General features: G+C 50.6%; 1 long non-coding RNA gene across 2 annotated transcripts; it reads right to left on the minus strand.

The window, feature by feature from the left end:
* Nucleotides 1–5,244: 5,244 nt before the first annotated feature.
* Nucleotides 5,245–16,812, minus strand: LOC129622380 (uncharacterized). Of its 2 annotated transcripts, none has more exons than XR_008699941.1 (3): nt 16,547–16,812; nt 6,239–6,303; nt 5,245–5,793 (listed from the first exon to the last, which is right to left on the minus strand). It is a non-coding gene; the product is annotated as an uncharacterized LOC129622380 (long non-coding RNA). The 2 variants fall into 2 exon arrangements; XR_008699940.1 differs by lacking the exon at nt 16,547–16,812 and adding an exon at nt 14,250–14,437.
* Nucleotides 16,813–24,714: the final 7,902 nt, after the last annotated feature.

The raw sequence follows: 24,714 nt of genomic DNA on the forward strand, positions 1-24,714 counted from the left end.
GTGGGCAGAATTTACCCTGGTAAAGACCAGAGGCAGGGCTAGGGGCCCCTCTACCCCCATCCCCCCATCGCCCCACTCCCCTCCCTGCCAGGCTGACTCATTGTTTTGCAACAAACAGGCGGCCAGGCCCTGGCCCTGGCAGTTTCTCGAAGTCCAGCCTCAAAGCAGGCTGGGTTCAATCCCTGCCCTCCTAACGGCCCAGGCAGGCCTGGGATGATTGGGTTATCTCTGCCTGCATCCCCTTTGTTTGGGGCAGCCACTTGCTAACCTGAAGTAAACACACTTGTCTCTGGACATGTGAGAAGAGAAGGGGCTGTTATCTCTGGAGAACAGAGAGATTCCTCTTCCCTGACAGGTTCCTCTGCAAAGGGGAGGGATTTCAGATGGTAGCATCCAGAGACTGGTGCCCACATTCAAATCCCAGCTCTGCCTGCCACTTACTGTGGGTGGCCTTGGGCAAGTCACCAACCCTATCTGCTTCGACCTCCCCAGTCTACAAAATATTGGGATACCAGTACCTACTTCAGAGTTGTTCTGAGCATTGATGAGTTCATATTTAAAATGGGCTATATGTCATTATTGTTTAGTTGTGTCTGACTCTATTGTGTCCCCACGGACTGTAGCCTGTCAGGCTCCTCTGTCCATGGAATTTCACAGACAACAATACTGGAGTGGGTTGCTATTTCCTTCTCCAGGGACTCTTCCAGACCTAGGGATTGAACCTTCCTCTCTGGCATTGGCAGATGGATTCTTTACCACTGAGCCACCAGGGAAGCCCAAGTGCACTATATAAATACCATTGAAAAAAAAAAAAGTTCTATGTAAGTGGTGTTAAACGTGGGTGGGGGGAAGGTCTATAATAATGAACACCCTAATCCAGGCTCTGAGGGCATTTTCCAGTCCCCTATCTTCACCATCTCCCACTCACTCCCCTCAGTGGGCCAAGCTTCTTCACTTTGCATCCCTGAACAGAGGGCATTGATGGGCCCCAGCAGGTAGGCACTGGGGCCCCACACTCCTTTTCAAATGGAAGTTGTGCAGGGGAAATCCTCAAGGGAGGTAGGCGCCAGCCTGGGGAGGGTCTGGCCACCTGAGGGGCTGCATGGAGAGGGTTTGCAAGAGCTTTTAGAATTTCAAAAAGAATCCCCAGGAATGGATAGTCCACAGGGGTGGAGTGATGGAAAGGGCCAGGGCAGAGTGGGGGCGGCGGCGGAGGGGTGGGGGCGGGGTGGAGGTTGTGTGGCAAACTCCCTGAAGTCCACTGGGGGTACCTGTCCCTCCATTTTCTTTTCTGGACTGAATTTCCCAAATAGTCTGATTTCTTAGGCTCAAGTACCAGATTCAAATCTAAGTTCTGACCTTACGAGAGACTCTGGGCAGGTTAATTACTCTCTCTCTCTCTAAAGCTTCTTTTCCTTGTCTGTGACAAGAGGTAATAATCCCGCCTTGCAGGGCTGGCAGGGGATTAAATGAGGCAACACAGACAAAGCTCTTAGTGTGAGGCCGCCGGGGGGCAGGACTCCATCGACCAGTGTCCTCTAGCCCACCCCCACCCCATCCTCACCCGAGACCAGAGAATCTCCTTACCTCCAGCCGGACTCCATTTGGCAGTAGACTGATACCCCTCCCCACCCCTGCATCCTGCATCCTTTGTAATGAATCCAAGGACCCAGGCGGGCTTCTGAACCTCTTCCCTCCTGGTTTCCCTAGTGGGGAAAAGAAGTTGAGTCCAATTCAGCAGCACTGGAGACTGGCGTTGGGGTCCAGTCTCCTCCATTACTAGCAGTGAGTCCCGGGTCACAAGCCTCTATCACTCATTCATTCAGCAAATATTTCTGAGCCCCTGCTCTGTGCCTGACACTGTACAGGGTGCTGCAGGCACAATGAAAAAGATAGATCCAATCCCTGAGATCAGAGAATCATAGTCTGTCAAGGAAGACAAACATTAAATATATATACAGTAACATAATTATTGAGTGCTACATAGAGTGAAGGTGCTGCGGAATGATATTTCATGGAGGGCTCAAGAGACAGTATTTCTGTGGCTTGAGCCAGGACCTGAAGGATAGTGAGGAATGAAAAATGAGTGGGGAAGGAAGAGGGGAAGAACACTGTACAGACAGCAGAAATAACAAGTGCAAAGGCCCTGAGATCAGAAGACTTTGGTACTCTTACTGAAGGGAGCCTATAGTGAATGAGCCAAAGAGAGGTTCACAATGAGGTTGAAGAATAGAAAGGGCTAGATCTGGTGGGACCACATAGACCTTGGGAAAGACTTTGGACTAGAATCGTTGGGTAGTTTTAAGGAGTGGGGGATACAGTTAGAGTGCTTTCAAAAATGTGTCCAGCAGGTCAATGGATAATGGCTTGGAATGGAATCAGAGAGACCAAGGAGCAGACTGTCTTTCAAGGGAGAGGGGGTTGTGGTTGGACTAACAGAAAAGTGGGCAGAGTCACGACATGCTTAAGGAGTGGGTACAATAGGAATTGGTAATAGGGTGACTATGGAGGTCAAAGGAGATGATGTCGAATTTAAGGCTCAAGTTCTGACCTGGGAAACTAGGCGAAGGGTAGGACCAGTTACTGAGAGAAGAAGCGCCAGAGCAGGGGCAGATTGCCTGGGAGGGGGGATAACAGAAGCCTAGTTTTAGAGATCTTTGTTTGAAACACCTATATCAAGTAGAGGCTGGATATTTCAGACTTGAGTTTAAAAGAGAGGTCTAGATTGAGCATTGGAAATTGTAGAAATGGAATAAGCATTGGAAATTGTAGAAATGGAATCAGCATAGGAATGGATAAGATTGCCTGGGAGAGAGTAATCTATGACAGTCAGAGGATCAGGCCAAAGACCTGAGGTGCACCCCATTAAATGTCAAGTGAAACAGAGCCCCGCTTTTATCATCTCTAAAGTGGAGGTAATAGTACCCAATGGCTCACAGCATAACTGAGGATTATATTAAGTCATGGATGTAAGGCACTGTACCCAGCGCCTCGCACACAGCACAAGTACAACAAACTCTGAGTAGGAAAGCTTCGAGGATGGATTTGGTTGGTAATTCTCTTCATTTGCAAGTGATAGAATCTCAAACTAGTTTTAGAAAAAGAGTTTCTTCAAAGGATTCAGGATATCTCCTACAATCAGGGGAAGAACTGAATCACTAAGCCACAGCACAAAGGGCAGAACCGAGGTCCTTGGAGGGACTCGCTTCTCGCTCTGCTTCCTGTTGGGTTCAACTTCTTTCCTGGGAAGGGGCGTGCAGCTGCTGACCCTGTCTGCATTTCATGTCTTGATGCTCCCTCCTCCAGAGAGGGACTTATATTCTGATCCCAAAGTAACAGAATCTCAGGGAAGGAATCGCCATGGTTCCACTTTGTTTGGGCACCTCCCCCTGCCCCGCTCAGTGGCTCAGGGTGGAGGAACAAAGGGACTGGCATTTACAATAACACTGTGGCATTGTCATGTGGGGATGGGGGAGGGGAAGGAAGACTGCTAGGTCAGCAAAAACAAAAGGCAGTCCAAATTATTAACCTGGAAATGAGCTTGCAGTCAAGAAAGGGGGCTAATTAGTACCCGCAGGTGACTAAAAATGAAACACAACACCCGGCTATGTTACCACCAATTGATTCTTGACACTCCCTTGATAACCCCCTACCCTCCACCCCACAGCTCCCACTCACCTGGACTCAGCAGTAACCTCATCACATGTCCCTGGTGTTTCCCCTACAGGCTTCCTCCTTCCTTTACCCTGCCCCCACCCCCCCCCACACACACACCACCCCCTGCCCCAGGCCAGAGCAGTCCTTGCAAATGGACCTCCCCTTGGCCCACTTTTTTTTTTTTTCTAATATTTATTTAATTTATTTATTTGGCTGTGCCAGGTCTTAGTTACAGCATGTGGGATCTAGTTCCCTGACCAGGTATCAAACCCAGGCCCACTCCTGAGAGCTCAGCTTCTTAGCCACTGAACCACCAGGGAAGTCCCTTGACCCTACTTTGAAGTATTCCCTTTTCAGGGCCTTCAGTGGCCATCCCAGACCCTAGGATTGAAGCCAATTCCATTTTTTTTTTCTTTTTTACATATTCTTTTTCATTATGATTTACTACAGGATATTCAATATAGTTTCCTGTGCTATACAGCAGGGCTTTGTTTATCTATTTTATATATAGAAGTTTGTATCTGCTAATCCCAAACTCCTAGCTTATTCTTCCCCACCCTCTTTCCTCTTTGGTTCGTAAGTTGGTTTTCTATGTCTGTGAGTCTGTTTTGCAAATAAGTTCATATTTTAGATTCTACATGTAACTGATATCACATGGTGTATGCCTTTCTCCTTCTGACTCACTTCACTTAATATGATAATCTCTAGGTCCATCCATGTTGCTGCAAATAGCATTGTTTCATTTTTTTAATGGCTGAGTAGTATTCCATTGTGTATATATACCACATCTTCTTTAGCCATTTCTCTGTCAGTGGACACTCAGGTTGCTTCCAAGTCTTAGCTGTTGTGAATAGTGCTGCTATGAACATTGGGGGTGCATTATCTTTTCAAATTTTACTTTTCTCTGAATATATACCCAGGAGTAGGACTGCTGAATCATGTGGCAACTCTATTTTGAGTTTTTTAAGGACCCTCTATACTGTCCTCCATAATGTCCACCACCAGTTTATGTTCCCAACAGTTTGGGAGGGTTCCCTATTCTCCACACCTTCTCCAGCATTTGTTATTTGTAGACTTTTTAATGATGTTGAAGTCAGTTTCTTTGGCTTGACCTCTCAACCTTCCCCTCCGCTGTTACCACACCTCTCAAATCATTTCAGGCCCAGTTTACCCCAAACCTCCTCCCTCCCAGAAGGGCCCCCTGACCTCTGCAACCTCAGAGCCCCCTGCCACTGACCTCCAACCAGTCTCCTACAGTGTTCATCACTCACACTGAGGGTGTGCCTGCCACATGTCAGTCCCTGAGGTCAGTAGGTGCTCTCATATGCATCTTACCTACTCCCTGAAAGACAGGCTCCACCATCTCCCTTTGACAGGGAGGAAGCATGCTCGGCGAAGTTCAGTGACTTTTCCCAAATCACACAGTTGGTTAGTGAAATAACCAGGACTTGAATCCAAGACTGACAACTGACCTCAAAACTTTTGCTCTAAACCAGGAACCAGCAAACTATGACCCTGAAGGCCACATTCTGCCCACTGTCTGCTTTTGTGCAACTTAAGAGCTAAGAATGATTTTTACGTGATTAGGGGGAAAAAAATCCAAAGAAGCATAACATTTTGGCACATGAAATTGACATTTCAGTGTCCGTTAATAAAATTTCACTGGAGTTCAGAAACACTTATTTGTTTAGACGTTGTCGACGGTTATTTTCACACTACGATGGCAGACTTATGATGGAGAACAGCCTAAAATTTTTACTTTTTGATCCTTCACAGAAGTTAGCTCCAAAAGGCGCCACCAGGCTGCCTCCTGTGGATGACGCTCAAACCCATGGAATTCTAAACACACCATCTGCCTCTACAGATTGCTGTCCTTCTCTAAGTGCTGCGCTTGCTGTAGAATCTTGGTGAGAAAGCGAGGTGGAGTTTAGCCTCTTTGTATCCCTAGGTACTCAAGACCTGCCCTAGATGGGACTGAAGTTGCAGCATCTGAGAATGTTGAAGAAATTCTTCTAAACCAGCCCCTCCTGTCATTCCCCAGGCTGAGCCAGGCTGTTCATCCAGGGTGGGCAGTGGGAGACCTTTGTCCCGACAGGATCTGATTATTCTGGCCTTGTTTGGTTTTCAAGGAATCAGCTTCAAGGAAAGAAGTAGAAGAATTGAGTCTTATCCAGAAGAATGTGGTGGAGATTTGTCCCGGGGACTAAGTGGGATGGTGAAAGAGAAAGCGCTAAGCCTGAAGACTGGCATGCGTGTCATAGATTCTGGATGAACTGCAGCTTTTGTGAGGAGGAAGGGGAAGAGGTAGGAATTGGGAAATTCTGGAAGCTCCAGGCTTTTCCTTGCCTGTAGGGGGCTTTTGTGTAACAGAAAGAGGCTTGGCTTCCTCCCACACAGGGGGCCCTGCCCACCCCCAGGACACTTTTGGGGAGTGAAGTGGGAAATGGGCTGCAGCTCCGTCACACACCTCATAGCTGTGGATGGCAGCCCTGCTGGACCTAAGAGCAGGGAGACCCCGAGGAGGGTTTTCTAGGTTACCCGCCCCCTCAACTTCACCACCACCTCCAGCCTATTCACGAACCTTCCTGAGCTTCAGTTTCCTCTTCTGTTTAATGGGGGTGCTTGTCTTCTCTTCCTTGGACAGTTCTGAGAATGAAATGAAGGAGCAAGTGTGGAAGTCAGGATGGAGAGTTTTGATGTTAACCAAATGACCAAACGGAAGCCTGCCATCTGGGGTCCTCCAGAAACTGCTATTGACAGGAAGGGCTTTGTTGTTGACTTTCTAGAAAGTATATGTTGTAGAGTCTACAAAGCAGAGGGCTATATTGTCCATAGCTTATCATGGCTAGTATTGTTTCTACACTTAATCTTGCCTTTGGGGGCAGAGGTGGGGGCAGTAGGAGAGGAAATGCAGAGAGGGGATGAAATACTAGAGCAGTATTTCTCCAACTTCACCTGCGGGAGCTGTTTAAAAGCAGATTCTGATCCGGTAGGTCTGAAAGGCGTGGGGCCTGAAAGTCTGCATTTCTGACAGGGTCCCAGAAGACACTCATTTGAGGACTACACTCTGTCACAAGGGCTAGAAGACCCTAGAGCAGCTGGAGAAGGTGGGGCCCGGGTTTCCTTGCCCAAGGCGGGCAGTAGGAGCAGGGAAAGTTTTCACCATCTCAGTGGACCTGCTTCTTGAAGCGAGGGGCAGACTCCCAGGACCCCAGGGATCAGCCTGGCTAGCCCCAGACCTGGAAACTGTGTGGGTGAAGCCTTCCTGGAAGGACCCACACCCTCAGTGAGGGAACTGAATCTGGGGAGCCAAGGAAGGGCTGGGTTTCTCCCAGATCAAAGCAGGTTCCTCAGCCTTTGATTCGCAAAGAAGCAGACCCTTCAGAGGCTGGCCTGAGTTTGGGGCTGGCTGGCCTTGGGGCCTGGAGTGAGTGGTCAGAGGCCCCCAGCCTGCTCTCCTTTTACATGACAGCTTGGCCGTCTAACAAAAGGGCAGTCCTTGAAAGGCCGTGTGGGGCTGTTAAAAGCTTCCGGCAATGGTTTAATTGGGGGCGATTAAAGTGTCCACCTCAGGAAGGCCTACCCTTCAAAGGCCAACCAGGCCTGGCTCCCCTTCCCTCAGCCCCACCCCCAATGGTAGCCCTGCCCCCAGCCTCTCCCTTCAGCCCCTCAGCCCCCTTCCCTGGGGCTCCCTGCGGACCAAGGAAATCAGCCTAGGGACCCTTTGGCCAGCCTGTCTGGGGGGATTCCGTCCTGGCCCCTGGACCATTGGTACCATTTGTTCACACAGTTTGGCCTCGTGGCTGAGTCGGTGTGGGAGGCGGAGAAGGCTGAGTTTGAGACACAAAGGGCCCCAGAACAGGCCCACCCTGAGACTCCCGCCATCTCTCTCTCCCCCAGGAAACCTAGCCTGGTCTCTGGACCCATCCTCCCGCTCCCTTACCAGCTCCTTTCCCCAGGCCCCTCGCCTGTCTGGAATTTCATGGTCACTGTTGGGGGGCTCCCATGGCCCACTACACGTTAAGCTTCCAGACATCTGCTGAGATACTATCTGGGAGCCGCTAGGGGCTCAGAGGGGACCAGACAGGGACCACAACTCAGAAAGGTGCTGGATAAGTGAATATAGTGAAAGCAATAGGGCCTGATACAGGTAAAAAGAGGTGAGCTCTGAGAAGGCCCTCACCTCTGGACAGGCTGAGGCTGCCTGTCCCTTCCCCAGACAGGCAGGGAAGACAACTTTCTGGAAGCAAGCAAGCCTAAAGTTAGGACACGGTCAGCTCAGTTTGGCCCATTTGCCAACCTTGATGTTAAAAGCAAGGCCACAACTGACTTCACTAACAGATCTCACCCACCCAACCAACTCAGGGATCCTCAGAAGGGGAAGTGGTATAGATTTTTCCATCAAGTCTAGAAATAGTTGTTCTGTGGGTACCTGGTACAGACACTTCCCCAGGGCCCATGAAGTGTCTCAGAATCTTCCCTAGCTGAGCCAGTAGACAGGGAGATGTCTTACGGGATTCTTTGGGTGCCATTTTCCTCTCCCGTCCCTTTTGCCCATCTCCCCATAGGCCTTTCTCTTCAGGTGCCCTGTTGTGTCTCCCAGGCCCTGCTCTCATCAGCCCCATCAGGCTTTGGCTGCATGTTGACCAGCCAGTGCTGCTCTGAGGACAGAGGTGCTGGGGACAAGGCTCTCTGGGATTTCCAGGTCCCAGGTTGGAAAAAGGAAAGTCCAGGAAAAAAAGTTTTTCCAGGGTGACGGCGAAAGTATTAGCCTCTCAGTCATGTCTGACTCTTTGCGATCCCATGGACTGTAGCCCGCCAGACTTTTCTGTCCATGGGATTCTCCAGGCAAGAATACTGGAGTCAGTTGCCATGTCCTCCTCCAGGGGATCTTCCTGACCCAGGGATCAAACCTGCATCTCCCGCATTGCAGGTGAGTATGAGATAAAACCAAGCCCCGAGGCAGGGAGGCCTCAGCCTGAACTGAAGGCAGCAGAAAACCGGCCTTCTGACACCCCTGTCCTGTTCCAAGTCTTCTCTTGGGAGGAGACTCTGACTGTCCTCCCATGCACCTGACAGTTTTCCTGGCCTGTCTCCAGAACCTGCTCGAATCTCAGAGGCCCACACAGGACAGGGCCAAGTGAGAGAGCCTGAGAGGTAGGCAGGAGTGGGGGCTCTGAGCAGAGCATTGTGACTGGACCCCCAAAGCCAGGCAGGCACCATAACTTTGATTTTCAGCAATTCCTGATCCCAGAGATCTGGCTGCTGGTTCCCTCTGCAGTATTCTAACATCTCACTCACGAGAGTGTCAAGCTGTGAGGCACACAACCCATCCCAAGCCCCTTCTCTATCTCTGAAGGTTCCTGGTGGGCAGAGCAGGCAGCATCAAAGATTTTCATGTGAACTGTCCACCCCTCCCTCCTAGCCTCAGCCTGGCAAAGAAACCCTCTAATGAAGAAGCTCCAGACTTCCAGATCCATCCACTGGAAATACAGCCTGAGTGGTTCCCTCACCCAGGGCGTGCACCGAGGACAGGGAGGCATGGTTACTACGTGGGGCTACAGAAAGAAATCCTAAGTGTTGGTGAGGATGTGGAGAATGTAAATACACTCCTACATTCTTGGTGGGGATGTAAATTGGTGCAGCCACTATGGAAAACATGAGGGAGATTCCTCAAAGAATTAAGAATAGAACTATCATGCTGCTGCTGCTAAGTCGCTTCAGTCGTGTCTGACTCTGTGCGACCCCAGAGATGGCAGCCCACAAGGCTCCCCCATCCCTGGGATTCTCCAGGCAAGAACACTGGAGTGGGTTGCCATTTCCTTCTCCAATGCATGGAAGTGAAAAGTGAAAGTGCAGTCTCTCAGTCATGTCCGACTCTTCGCGACCCCATGGACTGCAGCCCACCAGGCTCCTCCATCCATGGGATTTTCCTATCGTATGATCCAGCTATCCCACTTCTGGACATATAACCAAAGAATACGAAAACACTAATTCAAAAAGACATATGCACCCCTATGTTCATTGTACCATTTACAAAGCCAAGATATGAAGGCAACCTCAGTGCCCATTGACAGATGAATGGATAAAGAAGATGTGTATAAAGAAGATACACACACACACACACATATACACAATGGAATACTACTCAGCCATAAACAGTGAAATCTTGCTGCTTGTGATAACATGGATGGACCTTGAGAGTATTACATTAAGTGAAATAAGTCATGCAGAGAAATACAAACACCATATGATTTCATTCATATGTGGAGTATAAAAAACAAACAAATAAGCAAAATAAATGAACAAACCAAAGAGAAATAGATACACGTAGATACAGAGAACCCAACAGTGATTATCATAGGGGAAGGAGTGGAGAGAGACGGGAGGGAAAAATGGAAAAGGGGATCAAGTGTATAGTGACAGATGGAAATGAAATTTTTGGTGGTGAGCACACTGTAATATATACAGAAGTATATGAAATGTAATGTTAGAAACCAATGTTACCTCAATTAAAATTAAAAAAAAAAGAATCAGGGCTATGGAAACTCAGAAAAAGAGCTGTCTGCTTCCCCATTCTAGTCACTCTTGCTAAGACTTACTCTTTTCTACTAGGGTGACCAACTGCCTTGGTTTCCCTGGGACTGGGGGGACTTTCAGTTTAAAAAGCTGGACAGTCCCAGGCAAACCATCTTGATTTGCTCAGGACTGAGGACTTTCTGAGGATGGACTTTCAGTGTTAAAACTGGGAAGGACATGGTGGTCACCCTCTGTCCACCCTGTGAGGTTTTCCCTCACAGTCTGGCCTCTGCCCCCATCGATCCCCTGAGACAGTGTCCAAAGGCCACCAACAACCTTCCAAGGTCAGTTCCTGTGGCCTCTTCTCCCTCCTCCTGCCCCATGGTGGGGTGGGAGGGTGGGGGGCATGGTGGAAGGCTGGGCTGTACCCAGCTGGCCTGGAGGGTGCATGGGGGTGGGGCAGGGGGGCAGGGAAACGACAGCCTCACTGTCCCACCCTCTTTAAGTCAGTTACTGGACCTGTGCCCTTTATCACCTCCTCACACTATCTGGCTGCCTGAAGGAGTATCTCCTCCTCATCCATCTGCCCTGACGCAGATAAGCTGAGGGGCCACCGCGGCAAGACAGAGGGGAAGCTGTGGCCTGGGTCTTACACTGCCCTGAACCTTCTTGCTTGCCTGACCTTGGCCAGAAAAGCAGCAAAGCATCCCCCTGGAGCTTCTATATCCCACGGTGGACGGGAATACCTATACTCACATGACAGATGGGAAAATGGAAGCAAGACAAACGCTGTGACTTGCCCAAGGTTTCTGGGCCAGACCTATAGAATGCAGGGACTGTAAGAGTTTCAGAGAACGTGCCCGAAGGCTTCTGCGATGGAGCTCCATGGACTCAAACTTACACTCTGAGTCTAAGCAGGGTGAAAGACACACAGATGAAGATTCAGCACCCCCATGTCCCCAGTGGTCTCAGGCCATCCTCCCAAGTCACCCAAGCCCAGGGCCTTGAGACCCGCCTCCTTCAGGGCTCCTACCCCCAGCCTGGGTTTTTCCCTGGCAACAAAACCTGATCTTTGCTGCCAGAACTCAGCCTTAAGTGTTGTCAGGGTCGCACTTACCAGCCTTTCTGAGTTCCCATTGCTCCAGGATAACTGGACATTCCAAACCTTCCCCGACTACTCCCAACCCCACCCACCACTCCTATGTCCATCCTCCAGGCAGTGGATATGGCCACACAAAATTCCTCATGGTTCCCAAACAGGCCATGTCCTTTTTGGCTTCTGCTTACTCCAGCCCCTCCTTAGGAAAGAGACACCTTTCCCTCATCTAGATCTATGGCAACCCTGCTGGTCCCTAAAGGGCCAGCTGGAATGTTCCTCCAGGAAGCTTCCCTGAATATGTGAGTCAGAAACTAATTCTCCTTTAAATGGATCTAGCACTCACCATGTCCCAGGGGCTTCCCTTGTGGCTCAGATGGTAAAGCATCTGCCTGCAATGCGGGAGACCCGGGTTCAATTCCTGGGTCAGGAAGATCCTCTGGAGAAGGAAATGGCAATCTACTCCAGCACTCTTGCCTGAAAATCCCATGGACGGAGAAGCCTGATAGGCTACAGTCCATGGGGTTGCAAAGACTCGGACTGAGTCGTGACTGAGCGACTTCTTTCACTTTTCATGTCCCAGGCACAGGCAAGGCCCTGTGTCTCATTTAACCCTCACAACAACCACGAGTATCAGGTACTTTACTATTATCATCCCCATGTTATGGACAAAAAACTGAAGCACAGAGAGGTCAGGTAGCAGGCCCAAAGTCACACAGCTGGAAAGGGACAGAGGCGGAGTTTAGGTTCTGGTTGTTTGGATCCAGAGCCTGAGCTGTAAGCCACCAATGGCCTGACCCTAGCAGTGTTTATATCTCCATTAGGGCCCCCTCCTTGGCTACACTGCACTATAGAAGCTCCTTGGGGCAGGGAACATGCAGGATGGCTTCCTACCCGAGTCTTAGTATGCGCTTAGAGAGCTCAGAGAAGGACCTTTACCCCAGACTGCTACACAGCCCTAGAGGGAAGGAAAGAATTCTGTTTCCATTATCCCTACGGCCAATTCCACAGAGTCTCTGCCTGGCTTCTTTTTGGCTATGGGGGCCTGGTCCCAGCCTGAGCATGGGATGTGGATGGCACAGCCAGAGGGGGGCTGACAGTAAGGCTCCTGGGGGCCCCAGTAGCCCCCAGGACCTCTCTCTGCCCCTCCAATCCTCCTTTCCTAAAGGCCAGTCCATACCCACCTCCTCTAAGAAGCTGTGTCTGCTTCCCCTAGACCTGCCCCTGTCTAGTTAGTCCCTTTGTCCTTGTCCTGCTGGTCTCCTGTCCCAGTTGGTGGATGTGTCCAGATGCCCATGTCAACTCTAAGCTTTCTGCCTTGCAGCTCCCCCATATCCACATGAGACTCTAGCTGTACCTCTTTTTTAAAACAATTTTTTCCTATGGGACTTCCCTGGCAGTCCAGTGGTTAGGACTCCAGGCTTCCACTGCAGAGGGCCTGGGATCAACACTGGTTAGGGAACTAAGATCCCACAAGCTGTGTGGCATGACCAGAAAAAAATTTTTTTTTATGAAATTGATTCCCAATTTGAAGAGGCAGGACAATAACAGAGCTTGTGAAAATTTATAGAAATATTTGCTACAATATGCATATTGTATATTAATATACAATAAGAACCTGTCTGCCAATGCAGGAGATGTAAGAGATACAGGTTTGATCCCTGGGTTGGGAAGATCCCCTGGAGAAGGGCATGGCAACCCACTCAAATATTCTTGCCTGGAGAATCCAATGGACAGAGGAGCCTGGCAAGCTACAGTCCATAGGGTCACAAAGAGTTGGACACAACTGAAGCGACTTAGCACACAAGTACATACAATATTATATTAATTAAATAATATATGACATTAAGTTTCATGCTGAATAAATAATCCCAATATAATTTTTATTTCTATATAAAAATATAATATTGCACTCTTAAGACCATTAAGAGTTATTTGCATATTTTCTCTTTAGATAAATGACAAAATTCAGTCTTAAAAATTCAGCTGAAGGAGGGAACAAAGGAAAAATTACTGCTTTATGGGTAGTTTGCTGCCTGCTTTCAGATGTACCCTGAAGGCTTCAGTTCTCTGGTGGGTGTCAGCCAGGCTCAGATGTGCTGAGCTAGCTGGAGGGTCTCAGGGCTGAGGCAGGGAGGGGAGACGCACGCGTGCCCAAGGGGGTGTGCCTCTGTGAGTGTGTGTGTATGTGTGTACATGCCATGGGTGACTGTGAATCAATTTGTATATGTGGGTGTGTAAGTGTGATGCATGTATGTCCTTGCACAGTCTGCTTATATGTGTGAATGCTCTGGGTACAGGCGAGCAGGTATTCAGGAGCCCTCCCTCCCCTATACACCCAACTCTACTCATCCCTGAGGGCGTGCCCCCACCCGCCTCACCCCTGAAGCCTGTTCTGACCCTCCAGCTCACACTGTCCTCTCCCTGCCCCCTCCCTGCTGACCCCGCAGCCCTGACCTGCTGACATACATTACCAACACTGTTCATCTTGTTCTGGTTCAGGCTTGGAGCTTGGTCACCCTTGCTCTCTGGGGGCGAGGCTGACTCCTGTCAAATTACCCCAAAGTCCAGCTTAGGACAGGGGATACTGCCTTGCCCAGTACACACTCCTGACCTGAATTAAAGCCAACTGTATTGAAAGGAAACACATTTAAGTGACTGGAAACTAGAGCCCACTAGCTTTCCTCTTTCAGCTCTGAACTCTTTTACTGTATCTTTCCATCCATCCTTTCTCTTAACTTATTTGCTGTCTCAATGTTCAGCTTACAGAGTACTTCCTTGTACACCCATATCTCATTCAAATCTCATGACCACCCTTTAAGATAAAAATACTTATCCACAGTGAGCAGATGATGAAACTGAAGCTTAGAGGGGCCGCTTCATGACTCATCCAAGGTCACTCAGCCTGGAAGCAGGGTCTAGAAACCTCACACCTGAATGGACACTGCCCCCCACCCCACCCCCAGCCCCTCCCTACCAGTAAGCGCCTGGGGTCAGAGGGCAATCCCCAGCTTGGAGGGGGTTCTTCCTGACCTCCTGTAACTTCTCTGCATCCTGAGGTCACTGCTGGAAGGAGATGAACCAGGGACCCCATGGCCAGGGACAACCCCACCCAGCCAGCACTCCCTGCTGCAGGAGGGGCCGAGAGCTCAGTGGACATTGTTCCCAGCCTGTGGTTACTGATTTGACAACAGTCCTGTTCCTCTCCAGCCAGCCAAGGAGTTAATGATTAAGGAAGGGATTAAATATTAACCACCTGTCGGGCCATGGCGTAATGTCTCTGTCTGCACCTGAGCCTACCTAAAAATACCTCCCACCTGCTGTGGGCCAGGCTCACACAGGGCCTATAAGCCCCTTGTTCTGGCCATCACTTCCCCATGCAGCCACCCTGGCCCTATCCCTAACCCAGCTTCTTCTCATCCAAGCCCTGTCCCGTACCCACAGCACAGAACCAAGAGGTTTTCCTGTAGCTTGACAGCTGCAAGCCACACTGCTGACAGCAGTCCTGGTGGGCTTTCTGGAAGAGGAGGACTTGCCTGAAGCTAACTGCTCTGTGTTTTTGGAGACTGGAGGGTCAGAAGGTTACATTCCCCTGTGTGATCTGGTTTATCAGTGTCTTTATCTCCTTGCCCAAGTCCTTCCTCCACCTAGAGACCTCTTTGAATCTATGCTTCCTAGACCCCAACACCCCAGGCCACAAGGATTTATTTCACTAAAGAAATCACAAAAGAGAGGCACCCTCCCCAGTCAAGTTCTTCTTTTCCCCAGGGAGGATCTGGGGGCCAGCCCACTCAAGGAAGTCTCTGAGACTGATCTAGGTCTAGGTTGTCCTGGACCTTGCTCCCCCAGCTTCCCTCAGCCCTGGCTGATTCAGGCTGGCGTGGGCTGTTGCCTACAGCTGCAGGAAGCTGGCTGCATCTGTTGGAACCGTCCTTTGAAGTTCAACCGGTCAGCCCATGTGGTCCTCCAAAGGCAGAGGGCTGGGACAGCTGTATCACACCCAAGCCCGTGGTCAGCCTCTCCATGGCAGGAACCACAGACAGGATGACACAGGGCTCACTCAGTCTTTTTCTAGAAAAAACTGAATTCTCTACTCAAGTAATAATGGTACTGAAAGCTCTCGGTTTCTGCTCAGGGGGAAGCCCCGGTTTGCCTGCTGAACACCCATGTGGCCTTGGACTACCCTCTGTGTATTCTGCAGAACGGCATTCCCACTGCAAGCCTGGGGACAGACATGATCATCCCCATTTTACAGATGGGGAAACTGAGGCTGGGTGAGGTTAAACAGCTAGAAAGTGGCAAGAGGTTGGCTTGTCTGACCCAAAAGTCATACAAAATTTAAAAGAACCTAGCAGGGAACCTCAAATTCAGTTCTTCAAACCAGTTACTGACCATGTCCTTCCTTCTTCTTTTAACTTTCACCCATATTGATACTTGTACTCAATCCTGAAGAGTTTTCCTGTGTGGGACTCTTCCCAGCAAATACACCCCTTGTTTCCTATGATCTGGGATGTGACCCAAGGAGACTCCACACAGAGATTCAGGAACTTCAGATGGGGATTTATTTCCAAGTCCCTCCTAAATTTGCTAAGGTTCTCACAGAGACTTCAGGAAGGACTTACCACCTTCCTTCTTTCTGCAGGTTGTAAACCATCTTACCAGACCCAGACTGCTTCGAATCAGCATTGCATAGAGGTTTCCTCACACCGTCACTTATGTTTACAAATGAGGAAACCAAGGCCACCGGAGGTCAAGGACATTACCTTCCACATGAGTTCTTCAGGGTGGCAGTGGCACCGAGTGTACCATGGCCTCGTCCTGGCACTAATGGGGGCCTCCAGGCCTGGGCAGGTTTCCTTTGGGAGTTACAGCCTCTATATGAGGCTCAAAGCAGAACCCCTGCCCCCAGCTCACCCTGGCAGCCTCATCCTGCTCCCCTCTGCCCTAGCTCTGCCCCCAGGCCACTGCCCCCCACCTCGAGACTCAGCCCTCCTCCACCCTTGACACTGACCCTGAGGAACCCCAAGAAACTTAGCCACATACAATATTCCCATCTCCCACCTCCCCCCACATACACCCTTTGACAAGGGCCACCCTGTGGGCAGGGAAGTGCCGCCAAGGCCCCTCCTCTTCACCAAGGCCCGCCCCTTCATCCAGGCCCCGCCCCTTCACCCAGGTTCAGAGGCCTGTCTCCACCCTGCTATTGGTGGGCTCTGCGTTTCTGTCTCTGACTTTTTCTCTCAAACACACACACAGTTACTGACAAACACTCACAAATTTAGGTGAATCCAGCAGGGCAGGAAGGAGGGAAGCTACCGCCCAAGGCCGAGACTGGTTTTAAATAGACGGCTCGCAACTATTTATTTGCATCTATTTTGCATCTATTTGCATGGCAGATTTGGAAGTTCTCCATTTTCCCAAAGAACACAGAGAAGTAACGGATTTAGGGGCCCCAGGGGGCACCGAGGCCTCAGCGAGGTTTCCAAACGCCTAGATTGGGTCTCAGGATCCGGGTTTTGGAGTGCAGGAGGGAGTAGAGAGGGGGCAGAACACCAAGCTGAATTGGGGGAGAGGAAACAGTAGATTCTGGGCGGGGCCTGGAAGAACCTTTTGGGCCTTGTCTGCCTTCCAAGGGCAGAGACCCCTGTTCTGGGCACCTACTCACTTGCAGACCACTGCAGGCCAGGGGGTAGGGGTAGGCGGGAATGAGTCAAAGGTTCAGGTGCGTGGAGAGGCACAACTTTGTTGGGGGCAGGTAGGGAAGGTAATGGAGAAGCCTGAGGATGGGCCTGGCAGAGGGGGAGCACAAGAGACACAGAGGCAGGGCCAGAAGAGGACAGGCAGGCGCCGTGAGGGGGAGTGGGGGGTGGAACCCACGGAGACGGAGCATTCTGGGGGAGGGGGTGTTCCTGCTCTTTAGATGGACCAGACGTCAGAGGTCCAGCGCTACCTGGCATCCCACGCTGCACACCCGTTCTCAGTTTATTCCCACAGAACCTGAGAGGAGATTCCAGGCAGCTGGAGCTCTGACCTGGCTCTTACCCACCCCTGGTTGGGTGACCTTAGGCAAGTCTCTGTCCCTCTCTGGGCCTTCGTTTCTTCTCCAGTAAATCATCTACGGGGCAATTGATTCCCATCGGCCCCCTCCTGTTCCACCTTGGTCCAGCCTCTCCTGATTCCCTGGGGGCTCAGGAAACATTAGTGTTTACCTTCAGGATCAAGTTCAAATGTGAGTGTTTAGGGTCTTTCTGGATCTGGTCTATCAAACTTAGCCTCGTCTTTCCCTGTTGTCAGCAGTCCAGGAGGTCCAAGTCCTCCCTGCCCCTTGCTCCTTGTTCCAGCCTCCTTTCCTCTTTTCACAGAGTGCCCCCACTTCTGGCTTTATTGTGCAAGTCCCTGCGGATTAGAAGGACCCCCTTCCTTGGTCTACTACTCTTGTTGATGGCATCCTGGAATTTAAATTTTTGAATAAGGTGCCCCAATTCATTTTTGTCTTAGTCTCCCCAGATTATGTCCCGGCTTCCTCTCCCCCTGTCAGGCCCTCCTCAGCCTCACCTCGCTGTGGAGCCCTCACTGACCCAGGGAGAAGGTCTGGCCTGACATGGTTAGAACTGCCCGCCCACAGGACAGAAGCAGAGATCTGCACGTCATAAATGCCACCTGGGGAGAATGGCTCAGGAACTGCCAGAAGGGGCAAAGACCCTGACTGTCTTAGAAGGAAAGCTGACTTCTGTTAGTCTGATGGAGAGGCCAAGCACCTGGCCCAGGAAGGTCCTCATCTTATGAGGGCACATTGTGGGGAGGAGGGGTGAAAGTGAGTCCCACTTTCATGTGGGATGTGGGCTGCTTCCCAGGCTGGAGAAACAGAAGCTGGGGGCCACCCCACACTCAGCCCTCACCTTGCAGAGCTCCCAACTCCAAAAGCACCTCTTGGAGCATTTCCAAAGAGAAGCCTGTCTACCAACATACCCCAGCGGGGGCCTGAGGCAACGCCTTTCCGGCTATCAATTGGTCTCATCAAGGACAGGTGCCCCTGGCTGCGGTTTCCTTTCCTTCAGGAGCGTGGGTTGGCCATCCTCCCTTCTCCCCACTCCCTGACCCTGAGGGTATGAGGTCTGGCCTCCCCAGGGCCCCACACCCACTCTGGAGCCACAAAGTGGGGTGGGGGCAGTGGCCTGAGCCTCTGCCAGATCAGGCGGAGCCTGATGGTCCTGGATGCAGAGGTGGGGCCGCAGGACTGCTAGCCTGCTGAGACCCCAGGGCAATGAGGGCCATGTTCTAGAGGAAGGGAAGTGGAATCAGCTAGCTGGACTGTTGCAACCACCTCTGGCTTCCCCTCCCTGTTGCTGCTGCTAAGTCGCTTCAGTCGTGTCCGACTCTGTGTGACCCCATAGACGGCAGCTCACCAGGCTCCCCCGTCCCTGGGATTCTCCAGGCAAGAACACTGGAGTGGGTTGCCATTTCCTTCTCCAATGCATGAAAGTGAAAAGTGAAAGTGAAGCAGTCAGTCGTATCTGACCCTCAGCGACCCCATGGACTGCAGCCTTCCAGGCTCCTCCATCCATGGGATTTTCCAGGCAAGAGTACTGGAGTGGGGTGCTGTTGCCTTCTCCGGCTTCCCCTCCCAGCACCTTCTTTAACCACAGTCTCGCCTGCATCACATACTTGACTGCCTGCCTCTGTGTGCTGTCGCTTCAGTTGTGTCTGACTCTTTGCAACCCCATGGCCTGCAGTCCGCCAGGCTCCTCTGTCCATGGGGCTTCTCCAGGCACTGGGCCTCTGCTAATGGACCCTGTCTCTACCAGGCTAACTCCACTCGTCAATGAACATTTGCCTTGAGAATCTCTTTCCTAAGGAAGCCTTTCCTGAAGCAACCTCAGAGTCGCTTTAGTGTCTCCCTGGCCTTTCCCATGCTGCTCTCTCAGAAGATACTTGCCTGTGTGTGGCTCTAGCCTGATCAGCCTGGGGCCTCCTGAGGGCCAGTCTGTACCGTCTGTTCTCCATGACCACGGCAGGCGCAGCTGGGACGACACTCTCAGGTGTGCCAGGGCAGTGAGGTTGGGGCAAGTGGGAGGGGGGACAAGTCAGGGTTTCTTCCCTTCAGACACGTGTGAAGTGTGGGTCCCACCTGCCACAGGGGTAAGAGCTGCTGTGTGTCATACCGTGTTCCTACAGAGTAGGTGGTCACAGGTGATGAGGCTGGGGCGCATCCAGGTAAAGTGACTCCTCAAGGCACACTGGCCGGGAAGAAGGTCCGCCTGCATGGGCTGTTAGGGGCCAAGTGCTGTTTGGGACCTCAGCTGCAGGACCCAAATATGTCCTGCTCTGAGGCAGGGGGCTGAACTTGCTGACCTCTCAAGGGCTTCCAGGCCAGGATTTGAGTACCCAAGCTGAGGCCGCAACTGATTCAAAGCCCCCTGACCTGCTGGCCCACAAAGCAAGGCCTCCCTCCCACCAGCCCAACTGGCTCCCAGTTCAGCTGCAGAAACGGCCCAACGTCTCTCTGGAGCCCAAACAGGAAGCTGGGGAGAAGGGGGCTAACGGCTGGGGATCTCTGAGTCTCCTTCAGGAAACATGTGGGGAGGTGGCGGGGGCAAACTCGGGGCTGCCCACCCTGCAGCCCCCATGCTAGAAGCCCAGCACAGGCACTGAGCACCCCCAACCCACCTCCTGGCTGGTAGGGACCCAAGTGTTCCCGGGGAAACACTGTCCTCTTATGGGAGACATTGTGGAGAGGGTCTTTTAGAACCCTTGCTCCTGAGTGACTTTTGTGTTTTCATAGATTTTATTTTTTTAAACAGTTTTAGATTCACAGCAAAATTGAATAGAGAGTACAAGAGAGTTCTCATACACCGCCCCCCTCCCAAACCCCCCACCCCGGCCCCTACACATGCAGAGCCTCCTCCATTATCAACATCTTCCACCAGAGTGGTATGTTTGTTCCAACTGATGAACCTACATGACACCACATTATCATCAAAGCCCATAGTTTACATTAGGATTCACTCTTGGTGTTGTACGTTCTGTGGGTTTGGACAAAAGTGTCGTGACATATATCCACTACTATAGTATCAGGCAGAGTAGTTCTACCACCCCGCCAAAATCCTCTGTGTTCTGGCTATTCATCGTTCTCTCCCCTTTAACCCTCCCTGATCTTTCTACTGTCTCCAGAGTTCTGCCTTTTCCAGAATGTCATCAAGTTGGAGTCATACAGTATAGAGCCTTTTCAGATTGGCTTCTTTCACTTAGAAATACACATTTCAGGTTCCTCCATGTCTTTTCCTGGCTTATTATTCATTTCATTTAGCACTGAATAATATTTCATTGTCTGGAGTTACCAGAATTTGTTTATCCATTCACCTACTGAAGGACACTTTGTTTACTCCCAGGTTATGGCAATTATGAATAAAACTGCTACAAGCGTCTGTGGGCAGATTTTTGTGTGGACATAGTTTTCAGCTCATTTGGTAAATATCAAGGAGCATAATTGCAAGATCATAAACAGTATGTTTAGTTCTGCAAAAAAAAAAAGGCAAAAAAAGCCCTGCCAAACGTCTTCCTAAGTGCTGTGCCATTTTGCATTCTCACCAGAGATAGTGATAGTTCTTGATGTTCCACATCCTCGCCAGCATTTGGTATTGTCAGGGTTCCAGATTTTGGCCATTCTAACAGGTATGTAATGGTATCTCGTTGTTTTAATTCATAATTTCATAATGGCATATGCTGATCATCTGGGTCAATTTTAAGGCAGGTTTTTGTTTGTTTTTCAAATAATCTTAGGATCATATTAACTTCATTTCTTATCAGTCCACTCTTGAGGGTCAAGTACCCAGGATGGAGAAATGCCTGAATCTTAGGGACTGTTCAGTCACTGGCTCACCATTGGCCTTGGCAAGTCAATTACCAACCTGGATTCAGTTTCTTAGCCTATAAAGTGTCTCTGTTCAGTAGGCTATGGTCATGGCTTGGTATGGTGGCCAGTGGCAAGTGAAGCCAGCAGCCACAGGCTTTCTCACATGGTACTGGGCCAGCAGTGACTGCAAAATAAGGAGCCCCACAAGCAAGGGCTGAGGAGAGACTCAGGGGGCCACTGAACCCCCCAGCAGATCCCCGGGCCCTCCATGACTGGCCAGCAGGGTGTGGCACCCTGTCCACAGAGGGCGCTCCCCCAGGGAAGCCTGAGACCAGATATTCATAAAGCAGGATAGCCAATCGTAGGTCATGCAAATTGCAGGCAAACCTCAGGCAAGCAGATAGAGGTCCTGGTTCTTGTCTTCATTAGTAAAGGAACCTAGGAGGGTCTTCCCTGGTGGTCCAATGGCTAAGACTCCGTGCTCTCCAGTGCAGGGGGCCAAGGTTCGATCCCTGATCAGGGAACTAGATCTAACATGTCACAACTGCAGATCCCGCACGCCATAACTGAGACCTGGTGCAGCCAAATACATACATACATAAATAAATATTTTAAGAAAAGAAAGGAGCCTGTGCTCTGGGTTCTGGAAGGTTTAGCTCAAATGGGAGAGAGGGCCTCAAAGCTTTGAGGGCTGGCGGAGGCCTCTCAAAGTCCTCCTGAGCCAATTATGGTGGAAGAAGAATCAAGACAGCACCCCTCCCCCACCCCCTTTCGGAGGTCTCTGGGCCCTTTAGCTTCTTGTTCCCAGCCAGGCCCTGCCCCCAGCAACGAGACCCAAGACGACCATGCACACCTCCTACTCATCTACATTTCACCTCTTTTTTTTTTTTTTTTTGGCACTACAGAAAAAGAGTAGAATGGCTTTTATTACCCAGTGCTCAGATAACACCTGTTGGCATTTAAAAAATGAAAGCATACTTTGTTTTATTGTGTTTTTCTTTATTGCACTTCACAATATTGCATGTTATACAAATTTGAGTGTTTGTGGCAAGTCTGCATTGTCAGGTGACAGCTAGGTTTTTTTTTGTAGCAAATAAAGTATTTTTAAATTAAGGTATATATGTTGCTTTTTTTAGACATAATGCTACTACACACTGAACACAGCATAGTGTAAATGTAACTTTTATATGCACTGGGAAACCAAACAGAAAAATGTGTGTGACTTGCTTTATTGTGACATTTATTTTATTGCAGTGGTCTGGAACTGAACCCACAATATCTGTGAGGTATGCCTGTAATATTTTTCCCCTATGGACATGGTAGGAAAATCAAACAAAAGAGAAAGATTTAAAAGAAAACAAATCTCCCCCACCTTGCCTTCAATTTTCCCAACCTCTGTCTGAGGGTAACCAGGTAACAGTTTCTTGTGTCCCCTGCCCGAAAAAAATGTTAGGCCGATACAAGCATATAATGCACGCATGTATACCCATTAAACAGAAGGTACAGGAAAAGAAGCAGTGCTGTGGGACAGATCTTCCTTTGCTCTTGTAACCTCATAACTTAGTGATCTCTCTGGTCAGCACACGCAGACTCAGGCAATTTGGGGGCCATGTGGATTCTACCATCTCACAGACATGCTGTTGGAGCTGGCCTGGGCCCCTGCAAACAGGTCTCTTTGTGGCATCCAGTCTCTTGTTAGAGCATTTTAAATGCTTACTCACCTCTTTCCTAATCACCCCCAGTCACCCTTGGGCCAGAATCTCTTGGGACGGTCTCAGAGCCTAGAAATCAGATGTGCAATTAACCCAACGCAGGTAGAGAGAGCTCTTGGAGGCAGGTTTGCCTGGTGGCCTTGGGCAAGGCATGAACTTTCTCTGAACCTCAGTTTCTGCCTCTGTAGTATGGGATCATCCTCTCTGAAAGTGGAGGTAGAGATTTTTAAGAGACAGTGTGGTCTAATGAGCGAGCTTCCTTTACTTTTATGAAACTTGAAGCTCATTTGATGAAACAAAACTTCCCCTTGGACCTTCAGGGAACAGGGCAATCATAGATGAGGAAACAGAGGCACAGAGGAGTTGAGGAACTTGCCCAAGGTCACACAACTGATAAGTGGGAAAACTGGGAGGGAACCAGTCAGGCTGGCTCCAGAATCTGTGCTCTGAGAAACCAGATGGACCACGAAGGCTGCTGGAAGGCATGGCGTTATGGAGTGTCTGGGTGTTGGAGTAAGCTGGGTGGAGAAGGGGGAGGGGATGAATAGGGCTAAAGGAGGCAGAGGTACCTTCTCACCCAGTGCTCACCCAAGGAACGTGAGAGGGGAGTTGCCTTCTCTCTGCGTCCCTCCTCCCTGGAACCTAGCACCCAACTTTTCTACAAGTGACCAGAGGAAGGTTTGCATGGATGGTGCAAGGGTGGGAAAGAAAGTTGGGCCTTAACATTTTCTAGTGTTATTGTGTGCCACGTGTGGTATATGTTACTTCAGTTAATCCTTGCCCAGCAGACAACTTTCCTGCTGGGGGAGGTTAGCCATTTCAGTTCCTGACCAGCTCCTACCCTCTGAGGGGGGGTGACTGCCCTGGGCCCACTGACACAGGGGAACAGAGGGAAGGAGATATTCTCCTGGGTTTTTGGGACCTCACAGGCCAGGGCAAGCGGGCAGTATGCTTCTTCCCGAGGGGGATGGGGAGCCAGAGAGCCAGCCCTAGGCCACCCCTCCCTCTCCCCAGGGTCCCCCTTCCTTCCTGCTGTCCTGCCCTGTCTCTGACTTCGGCCAGACTCACAGCTGTCTCCTGAGTCATCTTTACTTTCTAGCTTTCTGGTTTTTACTCACCTGTCTCTGTAGTTTGAGTTTCCACCTTGGTAAGAATTCTCTGTCTCTCCCTCTCTCCTTTATACTAACAAGAACACACAGCCAGCTCAGTCACAACTCCAAAGGACTCTCAGGGAAGAACCTCAAGGTCGAGGGGCCCCTGAACCTCTCAGCCCACTGAAGCCACCAGGGCGAGTCTTGGCTGCAGGTCCTCTGGGTCAGAGCCTGGCTTTCCTGGGGCTGAGCAGTCCACCCACGCATGTACTGTAACACCTCTAGCTTCCATCATGGGCTCCCTGCCACGTCATGGCAGTTAGAAAGCCGCCTTCTAGGGCTAGCACAACTTCAAGGGCCTGGGTTTGGTGGAGAATGTGCTGCATAAGTGTTGGCCGCTATTATTAAGATGAACTGGAGAAGGAACATCTGTGCATGGCCAGATGTCAGGCTGTGTGGCCAGATGTCAGGCTGTGTGTCCAGAAGGACCTCAGGAGCTCAGAGCAGGGAGTGGAGACTCTAGGCTGGAGCAGTCAGGGAGGCTTCCTGGAAGAGAAGGCCTCAGATGTGGTGCTAAGGGCTGAGGCTGGGAGTTGACTGGAAGGCAGGCATCTGGGCTGGGGATGAGATGTGCAGGGAAGTGGGGCACCTTTGTTCATCTGTGAGAGAGTGGCAGAGACAGCTGTGCCAAGGATATGAGCAGGTGAGCTGTGAGTCCACACTGGCTCAGTACAGAGGGAGTGCTCCATGCCAGGCAGAGGCCTCTGCGACAGAGACCCCCATCCC

This window comes from Bubalus kerabau, chromosome 11, assembly GCF_029407905.1.
Source record: "Bubalus kerabau isolate K-KA32 ecotype Philippines breed swamp buffalo chromosome 11, PCC_UOA_SB_1v2, whole genome shotgun sequence".
Lineage (NCBI taxonomy): Eukaryota > Metazoa > Chordata > Mammalia > Artiodactyla > Bovidae > Bubalus > Bubalus kerabau.